Genomic DNA, 18,848 nt, shown 5'->3' with positions numbered 1-18,848 from the left:
GCGTACCAAGCAGGAACACTGATGTTCATTCCAGGTTCTGTGCCTGGTACATACCGGAGAGCACCCAGGAGAGCCAGTGAGACAGAAGGAAAGGGAGGTGTTCGTTTCTAGACCACAATGCGGGCGAGCGATTTATCCTTAAGCTCATCCAACACCATCCCCAGAATATTTCTGTCCTAGTATGGCTCCGAAAGCTTTGGAAGCATAGTGCAAAGGCCTGATGGTAACAGCTGTTAAAGGCTCCCTGCAGATGGAAATGAAAGCCAAGCTAGCATGCACATGGGAAGGAGATTATCAATCAAATATGCCGATTTCTCCCTGGATCTTTGTATCAAAGAATGTGTGTTTCCCGAATAATAATGTTGTCTTTCACTTCTGTCATGTCTTTCTGTCCAAGACTCCAAGACCGTCTGTCATTTTTCCATTTATTGGGAAGGAGGGAAGATAGAGCATAAATATTTTGTAGTGTGACCAGCCGTTTCAGTTTGACTGCGATTATTGGTCACCATAATTTCTCCCAGGATTGTTGTTTATAAATTTATATGACACAAATTATTCATATTTGCTAAAAAACTAGAGAGCACACACACACATGCTGAAAATGCTTAATGGATTATCAAGTCTTCATTCTAGAAGATGAAAAGTACTATAAATGTCAATATATTTAAAATTATTGAACTGTACACTTTAGGTTGCTTAACATGTTAAGGTTTTTGTTAGTGATTTTAATCCCAATTAAAAATAAAATCTAAAGAATTTAGAGCCAGGGCTTCCCTGGTGGCTCAGTGGTGAAGAATTTGTCTGCCAATGCAGGAGACAAGGGTTTGATCCCTGATCTGGGAATATCCCACATGCCACGAAGCAACTAAGCCTGTATGTACCGCAACTGTTGAACCTGTGATCCAGAGCCCAGGAGCCGCAGCTCCTGACGTCTTCACCCTCTAGCGCCCGTGCTCTGCAACAAGAGAGGCCACCACGGTGAGAAGCCGGTGCACCGCATCTAGAGAGTAGCCTCCGCTTTTGGTAACTATAGAGAAAATCCCATGCAGCAATGAAGACCCAGCACAGCCAGAAATAAATAAGTAAACGGTTTTTGAAAACTTTAGTGACAAAGTTAAAAACTCAAGAAAATAAAAAGCATCACTCTATTATCCAGATATAAATAATTTATATTGTCTAGCAATAAAAATACATACATCATTTTTATAGAATTATATTATATAATTATATTTTAATAAGTATTTTATATGAAATATATGTTAATATATTTGAATTTATGGAAATTTTGTGTTTGTATATACACACACGTAGATATGTTTGTAGGCATACACCCACACCCCACCGCCCACACACACACATCAGTTTGTTATCTGATTTTCAGTTTTCATACAATTTAGCATAGGTGTTTTTCAGGACTATTCTGTATCTATAACTATGCCCTGTGCTGTGTTTAGTCGCTTAGTCATGTCCAACTCTTTGCAAACCAATGGATTGTAACTCACCAGCCTCCTCTGTCCATGGGATTCTCCAGCAAGAATACTTGAGTGGGTTGCCATGCCATCCTCCAGGGGATCTTCCCATCCCAGGGATCAAACTGGAATTTCCTGCATTGAAGGTGGATTCTTTACCAGCTGAGCTACCAGGGAAGCCCATCTATAGCTATAATTATTCTTAAAAGCTTCATGATGTTTCATTGTAAAACTGTTCTCTGCTCTATTCAACCAATCTCCATTGGTTGTATTCAGGTCCACACATACAAATCGGATTTTTGCTCTTAAAAATAGAGCTGCAAATATTAGCATCATCACATATCACTGAGGATTATCTAATTATTCATTGATGACTTTAATGTCCACATAGCTTATTCTTCCCAAATCCAACTATCTTAAATTGAAAAGTGATAGTTGCTTAGTCGTGTCTGACTCTTTGTGAGCCCATGGACTATACAGTCCTTGGAATTCTCCAGGCCAGAATACTGGGTATGGAAAGTGGGTAGCCTTTCCATTCTCTACGACAATCTTCCCAACTGAGGGATCAAACCCAAGTCTCCCGCATTGCAGGTGGATTCTTTACCAGCTGAGCCATGAGGGAAGCCTAAGAATACTGGAGTGGGTAGCCTATCCCTTCTCCAGTGGATCTTCCTGACCATGGAACTGAACTGGGGTCTCCTGCATTGCAGGCAGATTCTTTACTAGCTGAGCTATCAGGGAAGCCATTATCTTAAAATGGATTTCCCCAAAACGGATTCTGAAATGAAGATTTGGGTGTAAGTGATTTATCTGGGATATGATCCCAGGAAGCCCAGTTGGGAAGCAGCACAAAGGAGGAAAAGTCAATAACAGGTGGATTATTTAGTGGGTTTCATGTTTGGGGCCTGGGGCCCAATACAACTAAAGACCTTCAGAGAGACTATAGAACTGACTTTATAAGTGTGTGTCAAAGAGCCAGTCAACTGGGGAATTTATCCACTAATTCTCTTCCCCTATTGATTAAGAGTCAGTTGAATCCCCACCCCAAGAAGGCCAAGGAAATGCTTGTGTCCAGAGAACACCCAGGCAGGGAGATGCAGGAAAGCATCAGCATTCTGAGAACTGTCTAGGGTAGCCTCCAGGATGGACCAAAGAGACATGGAAGTGTGTCCACATCTTCTGCTCCCCTGCACTCTCACAGTGTGACTTCCTCTTCTCTGATGATGTGGTGTTCCCCTGCCTCGACTCCTGTTGCCAGTAACATCAACACCACTTCTGTAATATCACACCCTCCAGCTCCCTCCTGTCTTTCTCATTCCCTTCGGTACCTGCCAACATGACAACTCTTCCGCCACATTGGAACCAGTGATACATTGATTCAACTACCCTTCCGCTGTCACTTATCTCCTGCAAGTCAACATGTCTATTCTTCACTATCATTATAATCACTCCTTTTGCATATTTCTTCAACTCCTGTACCTGCCTCTTTAAGAATTGAACTAGCCTGGCAAAACTCCTTCCCTTAGTTAAATCCAAATTTCTGTCATCTCTGTGCATGGACTCATATTGTCTTCTATCTTCTCTTCTTCTGAAACCCCTCATATCCATTCCATGCTCACATTCAGCTGATTATCATGTTCTATTATCATGTTTCTTCAAGAAAATGAATCATTCAGAAGAGAACTTTCTAAGCTCCCACCATGTCCATCTCCCAGCTGCATCGGTGTCCCTCTGTTACTGTTAGTCTGGACAAGCAGCTTAAGGTCATGTCTCAGGGCTGAGTTGTGTCCTAGATCTTATGCCCTCTTGCTTTCCTGAGAACATAATCGATTCCTTGTTCATTCTCCTGCATCACCAACTTTTACCCTTCCCTTTTAGATCACTTTTATCAGGACATAAACATGGGAAGTATTTCGGCCATCTTAAAAATACCGTCTTGGGACCAGATGCCCCTCTAACGTATGCCTATTTTCTTTGTTCTGTTATAGTAACCACTCTGCCCAAATAGCCACACTTACTACCTGCAATTTTTCTCCTTATCTCGACTCACTGACTGTTAAGTTTCCATTGCCACCACTCCATCAACACTTCTCTTGTAAATGGCACCAGTTGAATACATCTTATGAAATATAATGGCTAATTCTCCCCCTCACCTTATTTGACTCTTAGATGTATTTGAGTCATTTGATTGCTTTATTTTCCTTGAGATATGTTCCTCATTTGGCTTCAGGAACAGTTTGATTTTCTGGCTATCATCTTATCACATTGATTTTTCCTTCTCACTATCCCACCTTATCTCCACAAATTCTCAGATTGGAAATGCTGGGATTTAATTCATCATCATCATTTTCTATTTACACTCAATTCCAAAATCTACTCTTTATCTATACTCATGTATTTAATCAAGCTCTTGAATTTAAGCACCGTATGTTTCCTAGCAAGCCCAGATGTATATCTTTAATCTAACCCTGGGAATTTCAGAAAAACATCTACCTTTGACCTTTGGCTGTGCGGATCACAACTAACTGTGGGAAATTCTTAAAAAGAAGAAAATAACAGACCATCTTACCTGTCTCCTGAGAAACCTGTATGCAGGTGGAGAAGCAACAGTTAGAATGGGACATGAAACAGACTGGTTCAAAATTGGGAAGGGAATAGTTCAAGGCTGTACATCATCACAGTACTTATTTAACTTCTATGCAGAGTTCATCATGCGAAATGCTGGGCTGGATGAAGCACAAGCTAGAATCAAGATTGCTGAGAACTATCAACAACCTCAGATATGCAGATGATAGCACTCTAATGGAAGAAAGCAAAGAGAATCTAAAGAGCCTCTTGATGAAGGTGAAAGAGGAGAATGAAAAAGCTGGCTTGAAACTCAACATTCAAAAAACTAAGATCATGGCAGTCCCATCAGATCCAGTCTCATTACCTCATGGCAAGTAGAAGTGTAAGAAGGAAAACGGTGACAGTTTTTCTCTACTTGGGCTCCACATCACTGAGGATGGTGACTGCAGACATGAAATTCCAAGATGCTTGCTCCTTGGAAGAAAAGCTATGACAAATGTAGACAGCATATTAAAAAGTAGAGACATCACTTTGTCAACAAAGATCTGTATAGTCAAAGCTCTTGTTTTTCCAGTAGTCATGTTTGGATGTGAGAGTTGAACCATAGAGAAGGCTGAGAACTGGAGAATTGATGCTTTCAAGTTGTAATGCTAGGGAAGACTCTTGAGAGTCCCTTGGCCTGCAAGGAGATCAAAGGAGTCAATCCTAAAGGAAATCAGTCCCGAATATTCATTGGAAGGACTGCTGGAGCTCCAATACTTTGGCCACCTGGTATGAAGCATCAACTCATTGGAAAAGACCCTGATATTGGGAAAGACTGAGGGCAAGAGAAGGCATAGACAGAGGATGAAATGGTTGGATAGCATCACTGACTCAGTGGATATGTGTTTGAGCAGACTCCAGGAGATAGTTAAGGACAGGGAAGGCTGGTGTGCTGCAGTCCATCGGCTCCCAAAGAGTCAGACATGACTTACAGACTGGATAACAATAACCCTCTCCCAGATCTCTAAAATCATTTATACAACCCCTTTGTTTTATATATGATTAATACAGCTTTAATTTCTGGGAGAAACATTAATAACCTCAGATATGCAGGTGACACCACTCTTGTGGCAGAAAATGAAGAAGAAATAATGAGCCTCTTGATGAAAGTGAAAGAGGAGAGTGAAAAAGTTGGCTTAAAGCTCAACATCCAGAAAACTAAGATCGTGGCATCTGGTCCCATCACGTCATGGCAAATAGATGGGGAAATGGTGGAAACAGTGGCTGACTTTATTTTTGGGGGCTCCAAAATCACTGCAGACAATGACTGCAGCCATGAAATTAAAAGACACATACTCCTTGGAAGAAAAGTTATGACCAACCTAGACAGCATATTAAAAAGCAGAGACCTTTGCCAACAAAGGTCCATCTAGTCAAGGCCAAGGTTTTTCCAGTGGTCATGTATGGATGTGAGAGTTGGACTGTAAAGAAAGCTGAGTGCCAAAGAATTGATCCTTTTGAACTGTGGTGTTGGAGAAGACTCTTGAGAGTCCCTTGTAATGCAAGGAGATCCAACCAGTCCATCCTAAAGGAGATCAGTCCTGGGTGTTCACTGGAAGGACTGATGATGAAGCTGAAACTCCAATACTTTGGCCACCTCATGCGAGGAGTTGACTCATTGGAAAAGACCCTGATGCTGGGAGGGATTGGGGGCAGGAGGAGAAGGGGGCGACAGAGGATGAGATGGTTGGATGGCATCACTGACTCAATGGACATGAGTTTGGGTAAATTCCGGGAGTTGGTGATGGACAGGGAGGCCTGATGTGCTGTGATTCATGGGGTCACAAAGAGTCGGACACGACTGAGCGACTGAACTGAACTGAACTGAACTGAACTGAATGGCTCTATTTGAATATCCAAAAGGCATAGCAAATCTCTGTCACCAAACCCAAATACCTGATCTTCTCATCTAACTCTGCTATTTCCTCAGTATTTCCATCTCAGTAAGCAGCAACACCACTCTTCTAGTTGTTCAGTCCAAAACCTATAGAGCCATCTCTATGCCCTATCTTTTTCTCACATATGATAGCATCCATCAGCAAATCTTACAAGCACCAACACTCAAACTATATACAGATGTCAATAACTAGGCTGGTCCAATCTGCACTTACGTCTTGCTTGGATTATTATCATAGCCTCTTAACTGGTTTTCTACTTCTGGTTTTTCTTCTGTGATGTTTAATTTTGATACCAGAGCTAAAGTGATTCTTTCAATATTTGAGTCAGATCAGTTATTCTTTGTTTGAAACCCACTGACAATTTCAGAACTCATTCAGTAAAAGCCTACAGGGTTTGGCATGGTCAAGCCTCATGTTATCTCCATGAGCTCATCATCTCCTCCTCCTCACCCCTTTCTCATTCCATTCCAACCTCACCGATCTCATACTTCAGTTGGGTCAGACAGACGCCCCCCTCAGCACTTTTGCCCATTCAGATAGCTACATGGCTCATTCCTTCCTACATAAAAGAGTTACTCCAATTTCATTTTTTCAGGTTTCCCCTGTTGAACTTATTTAAAATTGTAGCCACCATTCCTCCACATCCTCCTATTCCTTATGCCCTTCCAAACTTTATTTTTGCCATAGCACTTACCAACATGTGGCATGCTATTTTTAAAAATGCATGCATTTATTTTATGACTCTTTTTCCTAGAATGCAAGCTTCATAGGGGCAAGGATTTTGTCTACTGGGTTCTCTATGCTTAGAAAAGTGCCTGACATGTAGCAGGTATTTGATAAACGTTTATTGAATAAGTGATTGAATGAGAACCTGGTTTGGTTTTGCAAACAGGTTATTGCTGTGTGATCTTGGGCAAGTCTCTGGAATATTCCAACTGTATTTCCTCATCCATATAATCATGTAGTAAACATAATTTAAAGTATGGCCATAAGGATTAATGTACTCAAAAGATCCTATTGCAACACTTGGAATGAAGTATATAGTCAATTAATATCCACTAAATCTATTTTCCCAAAACAGAGATTTCCTGAAATGAAAGTGAAAGCGAAGTCACTCAGTCATGTCTGATTCTCTGCGACCGCATGGACTGTAACCAACCAGGATCCCCTGTCTATGGAATTTTCCAGGCAAGAATACTGGAGTGGGTTGCTATTTCCATCTCCAGGGGATCTTCCCAACCCAGGAATCGAACCCCGGTCTCCTGCCTTGCAGGCAGACACTTTATCATCTGAGCCACTTGGGAAGCCCTTTCCTGAAATGGAGATTACCAAAATTTCTTGAAAACTGCAAAATTTATGTGTTCCGTATTTTCCTTTCTTCTGCCTGCCCTCAGGCACTTTTCACCTCTGCTTTCTATTTTCCACATATTTTGCTGAGCGAACAGTGACCATTTACCTTCAGCTGCTCAGTTGATCAATGTGAATGGATTAGTGGTCGCGGTAATCAGTCGCTTCAGCTGTGTCTGTCTCTTTGCAACCCCACGGATTATAGCCCGCCAGGCTCCCTCTGTCCCTGGGATTTTCCCAGAAAGAATACTGGAGTGGGTTGCCATGCCTTCCTCCAGGGGGTCTTCCTAATCCAGGGATCAAACCCTCCCCTCCTGCATTGCAGGCAGATTCCTTATCACTGAGCCACCAGGAAATCCTGAACGGATTAGCTCAGTTTAGTTCAGTTCAGTTCAGTCACTCAGTGACATCCATCTGTTTGCGACCTCATGGACCGCATCACGCCAGGCTTCCCTGTCCTTCACCATCTTCCGGAGCATACTCAAACTCATGTCCATCAAGTCGGTGATGCCATCCAAGCATCTCATCTGCTGTCATCCCCTTCTCCTGCCTTCAATCTTTCCCAGCATCGGGGTCTTTTCCAAGGAGTCAGTTCTTCACATCAAGTGGCCAAAGTATTGGAGCTTCAGCTTCAGCATCAGTCCTTCCAGTGACTATTCAGGACTGATTTCCTTTAGGATTGACTGGTTGGATCTCCTTGCAGTCCAAGGGACTCTTCATATCAAATAATCAGCTTCATATCAAATAATCAGCTCCTTTCTTCCTTCTTTCCTTCCTTCCTTCTGTTCTTCCATTCTCTTTATCGTCTCCCTAAAGACCACTTGTAGGTAATAGAAAAGACCTAACAGACTTTAAAGAAACTTTCTCAGGGACTTAAAACTTCATTTTAAAGCTAAAATGTACATTACTGAAACAGATTTGAAAGAAAATGACTGAGATGGTGTTAGATGAATACAAAAATGTGTTAAATTGTTATACACTTAAAGAAAGGTGTCTTGATAGAGGTAATACTTGATTTTAACCCGAAGGATGGATTGGTACATTGATAAGTAATTAATGATAACTGCTGAAACAAATGGAGAAGGAAATGGCAACCCACTCCAGTGTTCTTGCCTGGAGAATCCCAGGGATGGGGAAGCCTCGTGGGCTGCTGTCTATGGGGTCGCACAGAGTCGGACACGACTGAAGCGACTTGGCAGCTTGGCAGCTGAAACAAATAAACCCCAAAATAATATGGGCTTGACATAACAAATATTTATTTATTGCTTATGTCACAGTTGGATGTGAATTGATGGGCCCTTCTCGGTCACTCCTCCCCTAAGTGATGATGCCCATGACCTTCTCAATATGCTACCTGCAGTACCTGGCCTCCAAGGTCACCAAGCACATCCTTTATTTCTGCTAGTCCTGGAATAAAGCAGCTTATGGGCTTAATATTGAATCTTGATTCAGTGTGACTTCACTCAGGGAGCACTGCTGATTCTCAGGATGGTTGGGACTGCCAGAAATGGTTGTCGGGTTCAGAAACATGCCAATGTATGGCAAAAACCACCACAATATTGTAAAACAATTAGCCTCCAATTAAAATAAAGAAATTTATTTAAAAAAAAAGAAAATTTGAAAACAACAGAGCATTATAGCCAGTGCCCCAGAAAGGGTGTTGTGAGTTTCACAGGGTGGAGTAGGAGAACACTGGTGGGCCATTCTCAACCTTATTACCATAAGGCAAGTAAGATATTCCTGAGACTGACATGGAAATGTATGAGTCTGCTGAAAAGACAGAAACATCTATAAATCAGGTAAACAGGTACGCATGGGATTACAGGTTCATTAATGAAGTGATGGCCTTTGAGAGAGAGATATTGCATTTCAGCAATTGTCATAAAGGGTTTGTTTATGATGAGGACTGTGACCTTGGAGGCCAGCACAATGGCACTCTGCATCTTTTGAAGATTATAGTGTAATTATAACTTTAATGGGCTTCAGGCAAAGACTCTTAAGTAACCAGAAAGTTCCTATTTTCTCTCTCAGGAGAGCATGTTCTGGTGATATATTGGAACTAGCTCACAGGTATGGCACTGCTTAAAAATATCTCAGCAATTAAGAAAGAAGACAAATGAATTTCCAGAAATAAATCCCTTGCATTTAGAAGGGGACCTTCAAATGTAAGCAGTAGCTACTTACCTTCTGTATGTCTCTTTATTTCTCCCCCTATCTTTACCTCTGATTTCAGTCCTTTATCTCTTTTACTTCTGGTCTTTCTATCTATGTCGTTTCTCTGTGGACCTGCCTTATCTCTATGATCTGGCCTGAGCACCTGTTTGAAAGGAAGATCAACTCTGTCCCACAGACTATATAATCCTTCACACTCTAATGAAATCATAGTTTAGTGTCTATTTTTCAAGATACTATGCCAGGTCAAAGGAGAAACCCAAGCCAAAGCTCTTAGTTCCATTGTCTTGATGAATGTAAACAGGAAGCATCATATAAACCTAATGATCCAAAATGGAGACTATTCTAGTGGATAGAGTAGATGCTCTGTAATCAGCTTGTAATTTCTGTTACAGAAAATTTACTAGGTTTTCTAGTAAAATCCAGTAAATTTTACCAGACCAGCCAGACTTAGATTTACTCTTAGTTACGTCTAGCTATGCAACAGAATTCTCTGATGTCTCTTTGATGATCTACTTGAAGGCACCTTTATAGCAGCTGAGAATTTGCCTTTTACCTCAGTCTGGAAAGGAGTTTGAGAGGAAGGATCATCCATCCTCTGTTCTTCAAAAGAAAGATACCCATAGAAATAAAGAGAGAGATGAAAAGAGAGATGGGATTCCCTTCTTCTTTTTAAGGCTTTGTCCTGGAGCAAAAGAGAAATTTCTATGAAAAGAACCTAATATTTATTAAACATCTAAGTTGTGCCAAAGACCATGCTAAGCATTTTACATGAATCAACTCATTCAGCATGGACCACAACCCTGCCAAGTAGGTGTTATTATCAGAAAACTGAGCATGGGATTGCATGGCTACTGTGGGCTGGTTCTTCATACTCCCTAACCTCATTCAACTGCTGAGTCAAGTGGGCATTATTTTCTCTATGTTATAGGTCAGAAAACTAAGGTCTAAGAAGTTTAATGTTTGACTAAGGCAATATAGCTGGTAAACGGTAATTTTGAATCTATATTCAAACTGTAGAGTACCAAAGTACTCCACTCTTTAAAGTACTTCCTTTCTTGCCCATCATGCTCCTCCTGAGCTCATTCCAGTCAAGATATTATGTCCTTGTGTCTCACCTAAATTCCTGATAGGAGTTTGTCCTTTTTTCCCCCCCACAGTATCAATCACCAAATCAAGAACGTTAATTATGATTTTTCAAGATTTACTCTGTGGGAAGTCTAGTGCTCAGAAGGGAAAGAGATAGGAAAAATGAGTAGGAACTGGTCCCTGCTCTCAAGGAGTGACGGTCCTAATTGGGAAGAAGAAAGACAAGCTTGTGATTAAGTTGCATGGCTTTTCCGGACAACAATGGAAAACATGTCATGAAGCAGGATGTGACAAACGACCGGAAGAATGTCACGGACAATATGTGCTGGAGAATTTCAGATGAGGGGGAGACGGGGAGCAGATGGTCACATAATACACTTTCATATATTGATGTTTAAAGCTCATCATTAAGCCCTTCAGGAATCTTTTGTTTAGGATAAATCTCAGCTTTCTTTAAGAATATTATTCCCCACTCCTCCCTGCTTCTTAGAAAAGCATTGAACAACATGGCGAATGAGCTAATGTTTCTTAGAGAAGGTTGGCATCTAAAACACAGTTGTTGAATTGGATGAGTAGAGAGACTCTTTACTGTGAGTTCCTATGTGAGCAGAGCCTAGATGACTTGCAGGCAGCAATGAACCCAGGGCTGTCCCAACACAGTCTCCATTCTGACATCCTTGAGTAGATAAAAACATACCCTTGGGTATTTTCACGTAGTTCTTAGGATTGGAGAGCATGAACATCCATACACCCAAACCTGCTTGGTCAACTTAAGGATGAGCGGGAGGTGGAAAAAGAAATAGGGGGAAAATTTCCCGGCACTCTCTTAGCAACAAGATATATCCTTCCCAACTAGGTAGTAAGTAGCTTTATTTATACATTCTTAGGTAACCTCATTAAAATGTAAATACTCTTGACTCCTGTGTTACATAATCTCCTACTTAGAAAGGCCCAGGAACCTGTTGATGGGGCTGTATGAGGAGGGATCCAATGTAAGATCACTGCTGTTGGGCTGAAAAAAATAAAGACCAGTTGGGAAAGAAATGTAAAAAACTTGGAGGGCCAAATCAGCAAAACACAGAAGCAGAGCCTGGCAGTAAATCAGACCTACTTCACCACCCTGCCAGGGACAAAACCCCGGTGAAAAGTTCATGGCTGTGGAAATATATGAACCCATTTTTTTTTTTTCTTTTTTCCCCTTCAGTCAAATGTCAAACACAAATCCCAGGAGACCAAAAGGTTAGGCCGTCATAAATGCCCTCTAACTTGAATCAAAGGTGACAAAGAGAAGAAAAACGGACAAGATGACCTTGAGAGATTTTATCTCCTAGACAGTTTTCAGGATACGTGTTTCACAAAGAGCGGTTCAAAGTCACTTTCGGGTCCTTTCCTGTTGTCACCTGATAAGTTCAAGACATCCAGTTTGCAAGCAGACAACTCCCTGCGAAGAAGCTGCCAACAAACTTTGATTCATGTTCTCTGTTTGAAATTTTATCAAGAGCCTTTAATTCCCTTCTGCGTGTGAACTGAGTTCTGTGACAGGGAGCGCAATCACCAAGCCAGGCTGCTCTTGAGCAGCTGAGCCTGTGACTCCCTCATGCAGCTGGAGACCATGGATGCCAGGGAGCCCTGCAGCCATGTAGAGTTGTGGGAAGCGGACTCCAGAGCTGGAGTCTGAGGCAGAAGGTGCAGAGCTTTAGTTCGAGATGTGCCATTGTCATTTAAACTTACTCACTTGCAGATTCATTGTCTTTCAGTTCAGTTCAGGCACTCCATCATGTCCGCCTTTTGTGGCCATGCACTGCAGCGCACCAGGCTTCCCTGTCCATCACCAACTCCCAGAGTTTACTCAAAATCATGTCCATTGAGTCGGTGATGCCATCCAACCATCTCATCGTCTGTTGTCCCCTTCTCCTCCTGGCTTCAATCTTTCCCAGCAACAGGGTCTTCTCAAATGAGTCAGTTCTTCGCATCAGGTGGCCAAAGTATTGGAGTTTCAGCTTTAGCATCAGTCCTCCCAATGAATATTCAGGACTGATTTCCTTTAGGATGGACTGGTTGGATCTCCTTGAAGTCCAAGGGACTTTTAGGAGTCCTCTCCAACACCACAGTTCGAAAGCATCGATTATTCGGCACTCAGCTTTCTTTATGGTCCAGCTCTCACATCCATACATGACTACTGGGAAAATCATAGCTTGACGATATGAATCTTTGTTGGCAAAGTAATATCTCTGCTTTTTAATATGCTGTCTAGGTTGGTCATAGCTTTTCTTCCAAGGAGCAAGTGCCTTTTAATTTCATGGCTGCAGTCACCATCTGCAGTGATTTTAAAGTCATTATCTTTATTTATTTATTTATTTTTTTTATTAGTTGGAGGCCAATCACTTCACAACATTTCAGTGGGTTTTGTCATACATTGATATGAATCAGCCATGGATTTACACGTATTCCCCATCCCGATCCCCGCTCCCACCTCCCTCTCCACCCGATTCCTCTGGGTCTTCCCAGTGCACCAGGCCGGAGCACTTGTCTCATGCATCCCACCTGGGCTGGTGATACTGTTTCACCATAGAAGTATATCATGCTGTTCTTTTGAAAACATCCCCTCAACATTCTCACAGAGTTCAATGAGTCTGTTCTGTATTTCTCTGTGTCTCTTTTTTCTGTTTTGCATATAGGGTTATCGTTACCCTCTTTCTAATTCCATATATAAATGGGTTAGTATGCTGTAATGTTTCTTTATCTTTCTGCTACTCACTCTGTATTAAGGGGCTCCAAGCTTCATCCATCTTCATTAAGGACTGGGTTTCAAATAATTCTTTTTAATGGCTGAGTAATATTCCATGGTGTATATGTACCACAGCTTCCTTATCCATTTGTCTGCTGATGGGCATCTAGGTTGCTCCCATGTCCTGGCTATTATAAACAGTGCTGCGATGAACATTGGGGTGCACGTGTCTCTTTCAGATCTGGTTTCCCTGGTGTGTATGCCCAGGAGTGGGATTGCTGGGTCATATGGCAGTTCTATTTCCAGTTTTTTAAGGAATCTCCACACTGTTCTCCATAGTGGCTGTACTAGTTTGCATTCCCACAAACAGTGTAAGAGGGTTCCCTTTTCTCCACCCCTCCTCCAGCATTTATTGCTTGTAGAATTTTGGATAGCAGCCATCCTGAGTGGCATGTAATGGTACTTCATTGTGGTTTTGATTTGCATTTCTCTGATAATGAGTGATGTTGAGCATCTTTTCATGTGTTTGTTAGCCATCTGTATGTCTTCTTTGGAGAAATGTCTGTTTATTTCTTTGGCCCATTTTTTGATTGGGTCATTTATTTTTCTGGCATTGAGCTTCAAGAGTTGCTTGTATATTTTTGAGATTAATCCTTTGTCTGTTTCTTCATTTGCTATTATTTTCTCCCAATCTGAGGGCTGTCTTTTCACCTTACTTATAGTTTCCTTTGTAGTGCAAAAGCTTTTAAGTTTCATTAGGTCCCATTTGTTTAGTTTTGCTTTTATTTACAATATTCTGGGAGGTGGGTCATAGAGGATCTTGCTGTGATTTATGTCAGAGAGTGTTTTGCCTATGTTCTCCTCTAGGAGTTTTATAGTTTCTGGTCTTACATTTAGATCTTTAATCCATTTTGAGTTTATTTTTGTGTATGGTGTTAGAAAGTGTTCTAGTTTCATTCTTTTACAAGTGGTTGACCAGTTTTCCCAGCACCACTTGTTAAAGAGGTTGTTTTTTTCCATTGTATATTCTTGCCTCCTTTGTCGAAGATAAGTTGTACATAGGTTTGTGGATTTATCTCTGGGCTTTCTATTCTGTTCCATTGATCTATATTTCTGTCTTTGTGCCAGTACCATACTGTCTTGATGACTGTGGCTTTGTAGTAGAGTCTGAAGTCAGGCAGGTTGATTCCTCCAGTTCCATTCTTCTTTCTCAAGATTACTTTGGCTATTCGAAGTTTTTTGTATTTCCATACAAATTGTGAAATTCTTTGGTCTAGTTCTGTGAAAAATACTGTTGGTAGCTTGATAGGGATTGCATTGAATCTATAGATTGCTTTGGGTAGAATAGCCATTTTGACAATATTGATTCTTCCAATCCATGAGCATGGTATGTTTCTCCATCTGTTTGTGTCCTCTTTGATTTCTTTCATCAGTGTTTTATAGTTTTCTATGTATAGGTCTTTTGTTTCTTTAGGTAGATATACTCCTAAGTATTTTATTTCTTTTGTTGCAATGGTGAATGGTATTGTTTCCTTAATTTCTCTTTCTGTTTTTTCATTGTTAGTATATAGGAATGCAAGGGATTTTTGTGTGTTAATTTTATATCCTGCAACTTTACTATATTCATTGATTAGCTCTAGTAATTTTCTGGAAGAGTCTTTAGGGTTTTCTATGTAGAGGATCATGTCATCCGCAAACAGCGAGAGTTTCACTTCTTCTTTTCCTATCTGGATTCCTTTTACTTCTTCTTCTGCTCTGATTGCTGTGGCCAAAACTTCCAACACTATGTTGAATAGTAGTGGTGAGAGTGGGCACCCTTGTCTTGTTCCTGATTTCAGGGGAAATGCTTTCAATTTTTCACCATTGAGGGTGATACTTGCTGTGGGTTTGTCAATATATAGGCTTTTTATTATGTTGAAGGTACGTTCCTTCTATTCCTGCTTTCTGGAGAGTTTTAATCATAAATGAGTGTTGAATTTTGTCAAAGGCTTTCTCTGCATCTATTGAGATAATCATATGGTTTTTATCTTTCAATTTGTTAATGTGGTGTATTACATTGATTGATTTGCGGATATTAAAGAATCCTTGCATTCCTGGGATAAAGCCCACTTGGTCATGGTGTATGATTTTTTTAATATGTTGTTGGATTCTGTTTGCTAGAATTTTGTTAAGAATTTTTGCATCTATGTTCATCAGTGATATTGGCCTGTAGTTTTCTTTTTTTGTGGCATCTTTGTCTGGTTTTGGAATTAGGGTGATGGTGGCCTCATAGAATGAGTTTGGAAGTTTACCTTCCTCTGCAATTTTCTGAAGAGTTTGAGTAAGATAGGTGTTAGCTCTTCTCTAAATTTTTGGTAGAATTCAGCTGTGAAGCCATCTGGATCTGGGCTTTTGTTTGCTGGAAGATTTTTTTGATGACAGTTTCGATTTCCTTGCTTGTGATGGGTCTGTTAAGATCTTCTATTTCTTCCTGGTTCAGTTTTGGAAAGTTATACTTTTCTAAGAATTTGTCCATTTCATCCAAGTTGTCCATTTTATTGGCATAGAGCTGCTGGTAGTAGTCTCTTATGATCCTTTGTATTTCAGTGTTGTCTGTTGTGATCTCTCCATTTTCATTTCTAATTTTGTTAATTTGGTTCTTCTCTTTTTGCTTCTTAATAAGTCTTGCTAATGGTTTGTCAATTTTGTTTATTTTTTCAAAAAACCAGCTTTTAGCTTTGTTGATTTTTGCTATGGTCTCTTTAGTTTCTTTTGCATTTATTTATGCCCTAATTTTTAAGATTTCTTTCCTTCTGCTAACCCTGGGGTTCTTCATTTCTTCCTTCTCTAATTACTTTAGGTGTAGAGTTAGGTTATTTATTTGGCTTTTTTCTTGTTTCTTGATGTAAGCCTGTAATGCTATGAACCTTCCCCTTAGCACTGCTTTTACAGTATCCCATAGGTTTTGGGTTGTTGTGTTTTCATTTTCATTCATTTCTATGCATATTTTGATTTCTTTTTTGATTTCTTCTATGATTTGTTGGTTATTCAGAAGCGTGTTATTTAGCCTCCATATGTTTGAAGTTTTAACAATTTTTTTCCTGTCATTGAGATCTAATCTTACTGCACTGTGGTCAGAAAAGATGACTGGAATGATTTCAACTTTTTTGAATTTTCCAAGACCAGATTTATGGCCCAGGATGTGATCTATTCTGGAGAAGGTTCCGTGTGCACTTGAGAAAAAGGTGAAGTTGATTGTTTTGGGGTGAAATGTCCTATAGATATCAATTAGGTCTAGCTGGTCAATTGTGTCATTCAAGGTTTGTGTTTCCTTGTTAATTTTCTGTTTAGTTGATCTATCCATAGTTGTGAGTGGGGTATTAAAGTCTCCCACTATTATTGTGTTATTGTTAATTTCCTGTTTCATACTCGTTAGCATTTGCCTTACATATTGCGGTGCTCCTATGTTGGGTGCATATATATTTATGATTGTTATATCTTCTTCTTGGATTGATCCTTTGATCATTATGTAGTGTCCTTCTTTGTCTCTTTTCACAGCCTTTATTTTAAAATCTGTTTTATCTGATATGAGTATTGCGACTCCTGCTTTCTTTTGGTCTCCATTTGCGTGAAATATTTTTTTCCAGCCCTTCACTTTTAGTCTGTATGTGTCCCTTGTTTTTAGGTGGGTCTCTTGTAGACAGCATATATAGGGGTCTTGTTTTTGTATCCATTCAGCCAATCTTTGTCTTTTGGTTGGGGCATTCAACCCATTTACATTTAAGGTAATTATTGATAGGTATAGTCCCGTTGCCATTTACTTTGCTGTTTTGTGTTCGCATTTATACAGCCTTTCTGTGTTTCCTGTCTAGAGAAAATCCTTTAGCATTTGTTGAAGAGCTGGTTTGGTGGTGCTGAATTCTCTCAGCTTTTGCTTGTCTGTAAAACTTTTGAATTCTCCTTCATATCTGAATGAGATCCTTGCTGGGTACAGTAATCTGGGTTGTAGGTTATTCTCTTTCATTACTTTAAGTATGTCCTGCCATTCCCTTCTGGCCTGAAGAGTTTTCTATTGATAGATCAGCTGTTATCCTTATGGGAATCCCTTTGTGTGTTATTTGTTGTTTCTCCCTTGCTGCTTTTAATATTTGTTCTTTGTGTTTGATCTTTGTTAATTTGATTAATATGTGTCTTGGGGTGTTTTGCCTTGGGTTTATCCTGTTTGGGACTCTCTGGGTTTCTTGGACCTGTGTAACTATTTCCTTCGCCATTTTAGTGAAGTTTTCAGCTATTATCTCCTCGAGTATTTTCTCATGGCCTTTCTTTTTGTCTTCTTCTTCTGGGACTCCTATAATTCGAATGTTGGGGCATTTCACATTGTCCCAGAGGTCCCTGAGGTTGTCCTCATTTCTTTTGATTCTTTTTTCTTTTTTCCCTCTCTGCTTCATTTATTTCCACCATTTTATCTTCTACCTCACTTATCCTATCTTCTGCCTCTGTTATTCTACTGTTGGTTCCCTCCAGAGTGTTTTTGATCTCATTTATTGCATTATTCATTTTTAATTGACTCTTTTTTTATTTCTTCTAGGTCTTTGTTAAACATTTCTTGCATCTTCTCAATCCTTGTTTCCAGGCTATTTATCTGTAACTCCATTTTGTTTTCAAGATTTTGGATCATTTTTATTATCATTATTCTCAATTCTTTTTGAGGTAGATTCCCTATCTCCTCCTCTTTTGTTTGACTTGGTGGGCATTTTTCATGTTCCTTTACCTGTTGGGTATTTCTCTGCCTTTTCATCTTGTTTAGATTGCTGTGTCTGGACTGGGCTTTTTGTATTCTGGAGGTCTGTGGTTTCTTTTTATTGTGGAGGTTTTTCCCAGTGGGTGGGGTTAGACGATTGGCTTGTCAAGGTTTCCTGGTTAGGAAAGTTTGCGTCGGTGTTCTGGTGCGTGGAACTTGATTTCTTCTCTCTGGAGAGCAATGGAGTGCTCAGTAATGAGTTTTGAGATGGGTCTATGTGTTAGATGTCACCTTGGGCAGCCTGTATGTTGACGTTTATGGCTATGTTCCTGCGTTGCTGGAGAATTTGCTTGGTATGTCTTGCTCTAAAACTTATTGGCTCTTGGGTGGTGGTTGGTTTCAGTGTAGGTATGGAGGCTTTTGGACGGTCACTTATTACTTAAAGTTCCATGTAGTCAGGAGTTTTCTGGTGTTCTCAGGTTTTGGGCTTAAGTCTCCTGCCTCTGGATTTCAGTTTTATTCTTCCTGTAGTCTCAGGACTTCTCCAACTACACAGCACTGATAATAAAACTTCTAGGTTAATGGCGAAAAGATTCTCCCCCGTTAGGGACACCCAGAGAGGTTCACAGAGTTACATGAAGAAGAGGAGAGGGAGGAGGGAGATAGTGTTGAGCAGGAGGAGAAAAAGGGGGACTCAAGAGGAGAGAGACAGATCTACGCAGTTGTCTGTTCCCAGAATGTTCTCCATAGCCCAGACACCCACCAAGATTCACAGAATTGGATTGGGAAGAAAAGGAGAAAGGAGGAAATAGAGG

Source organism: Cervus canadensis, chromosome 13 (genome assembly GCF_019320065.1).
Source record: "Cervus canadensis isolate Bull #8, Minnesota chromosome 13, ASM1932006v1, whole genome shotgun sequence".
NCBI classification, from domain to species: Eukaryota; Metazoa; Chordata; class Mammalia; order Artiodactyla; family Cervidae; genus Cervus; species Cervus canadensis.
The sequence above is the reverse complement of the archived record's forward strand: the minus strand, read 5'-3'. Positions refer to the sequence as shown.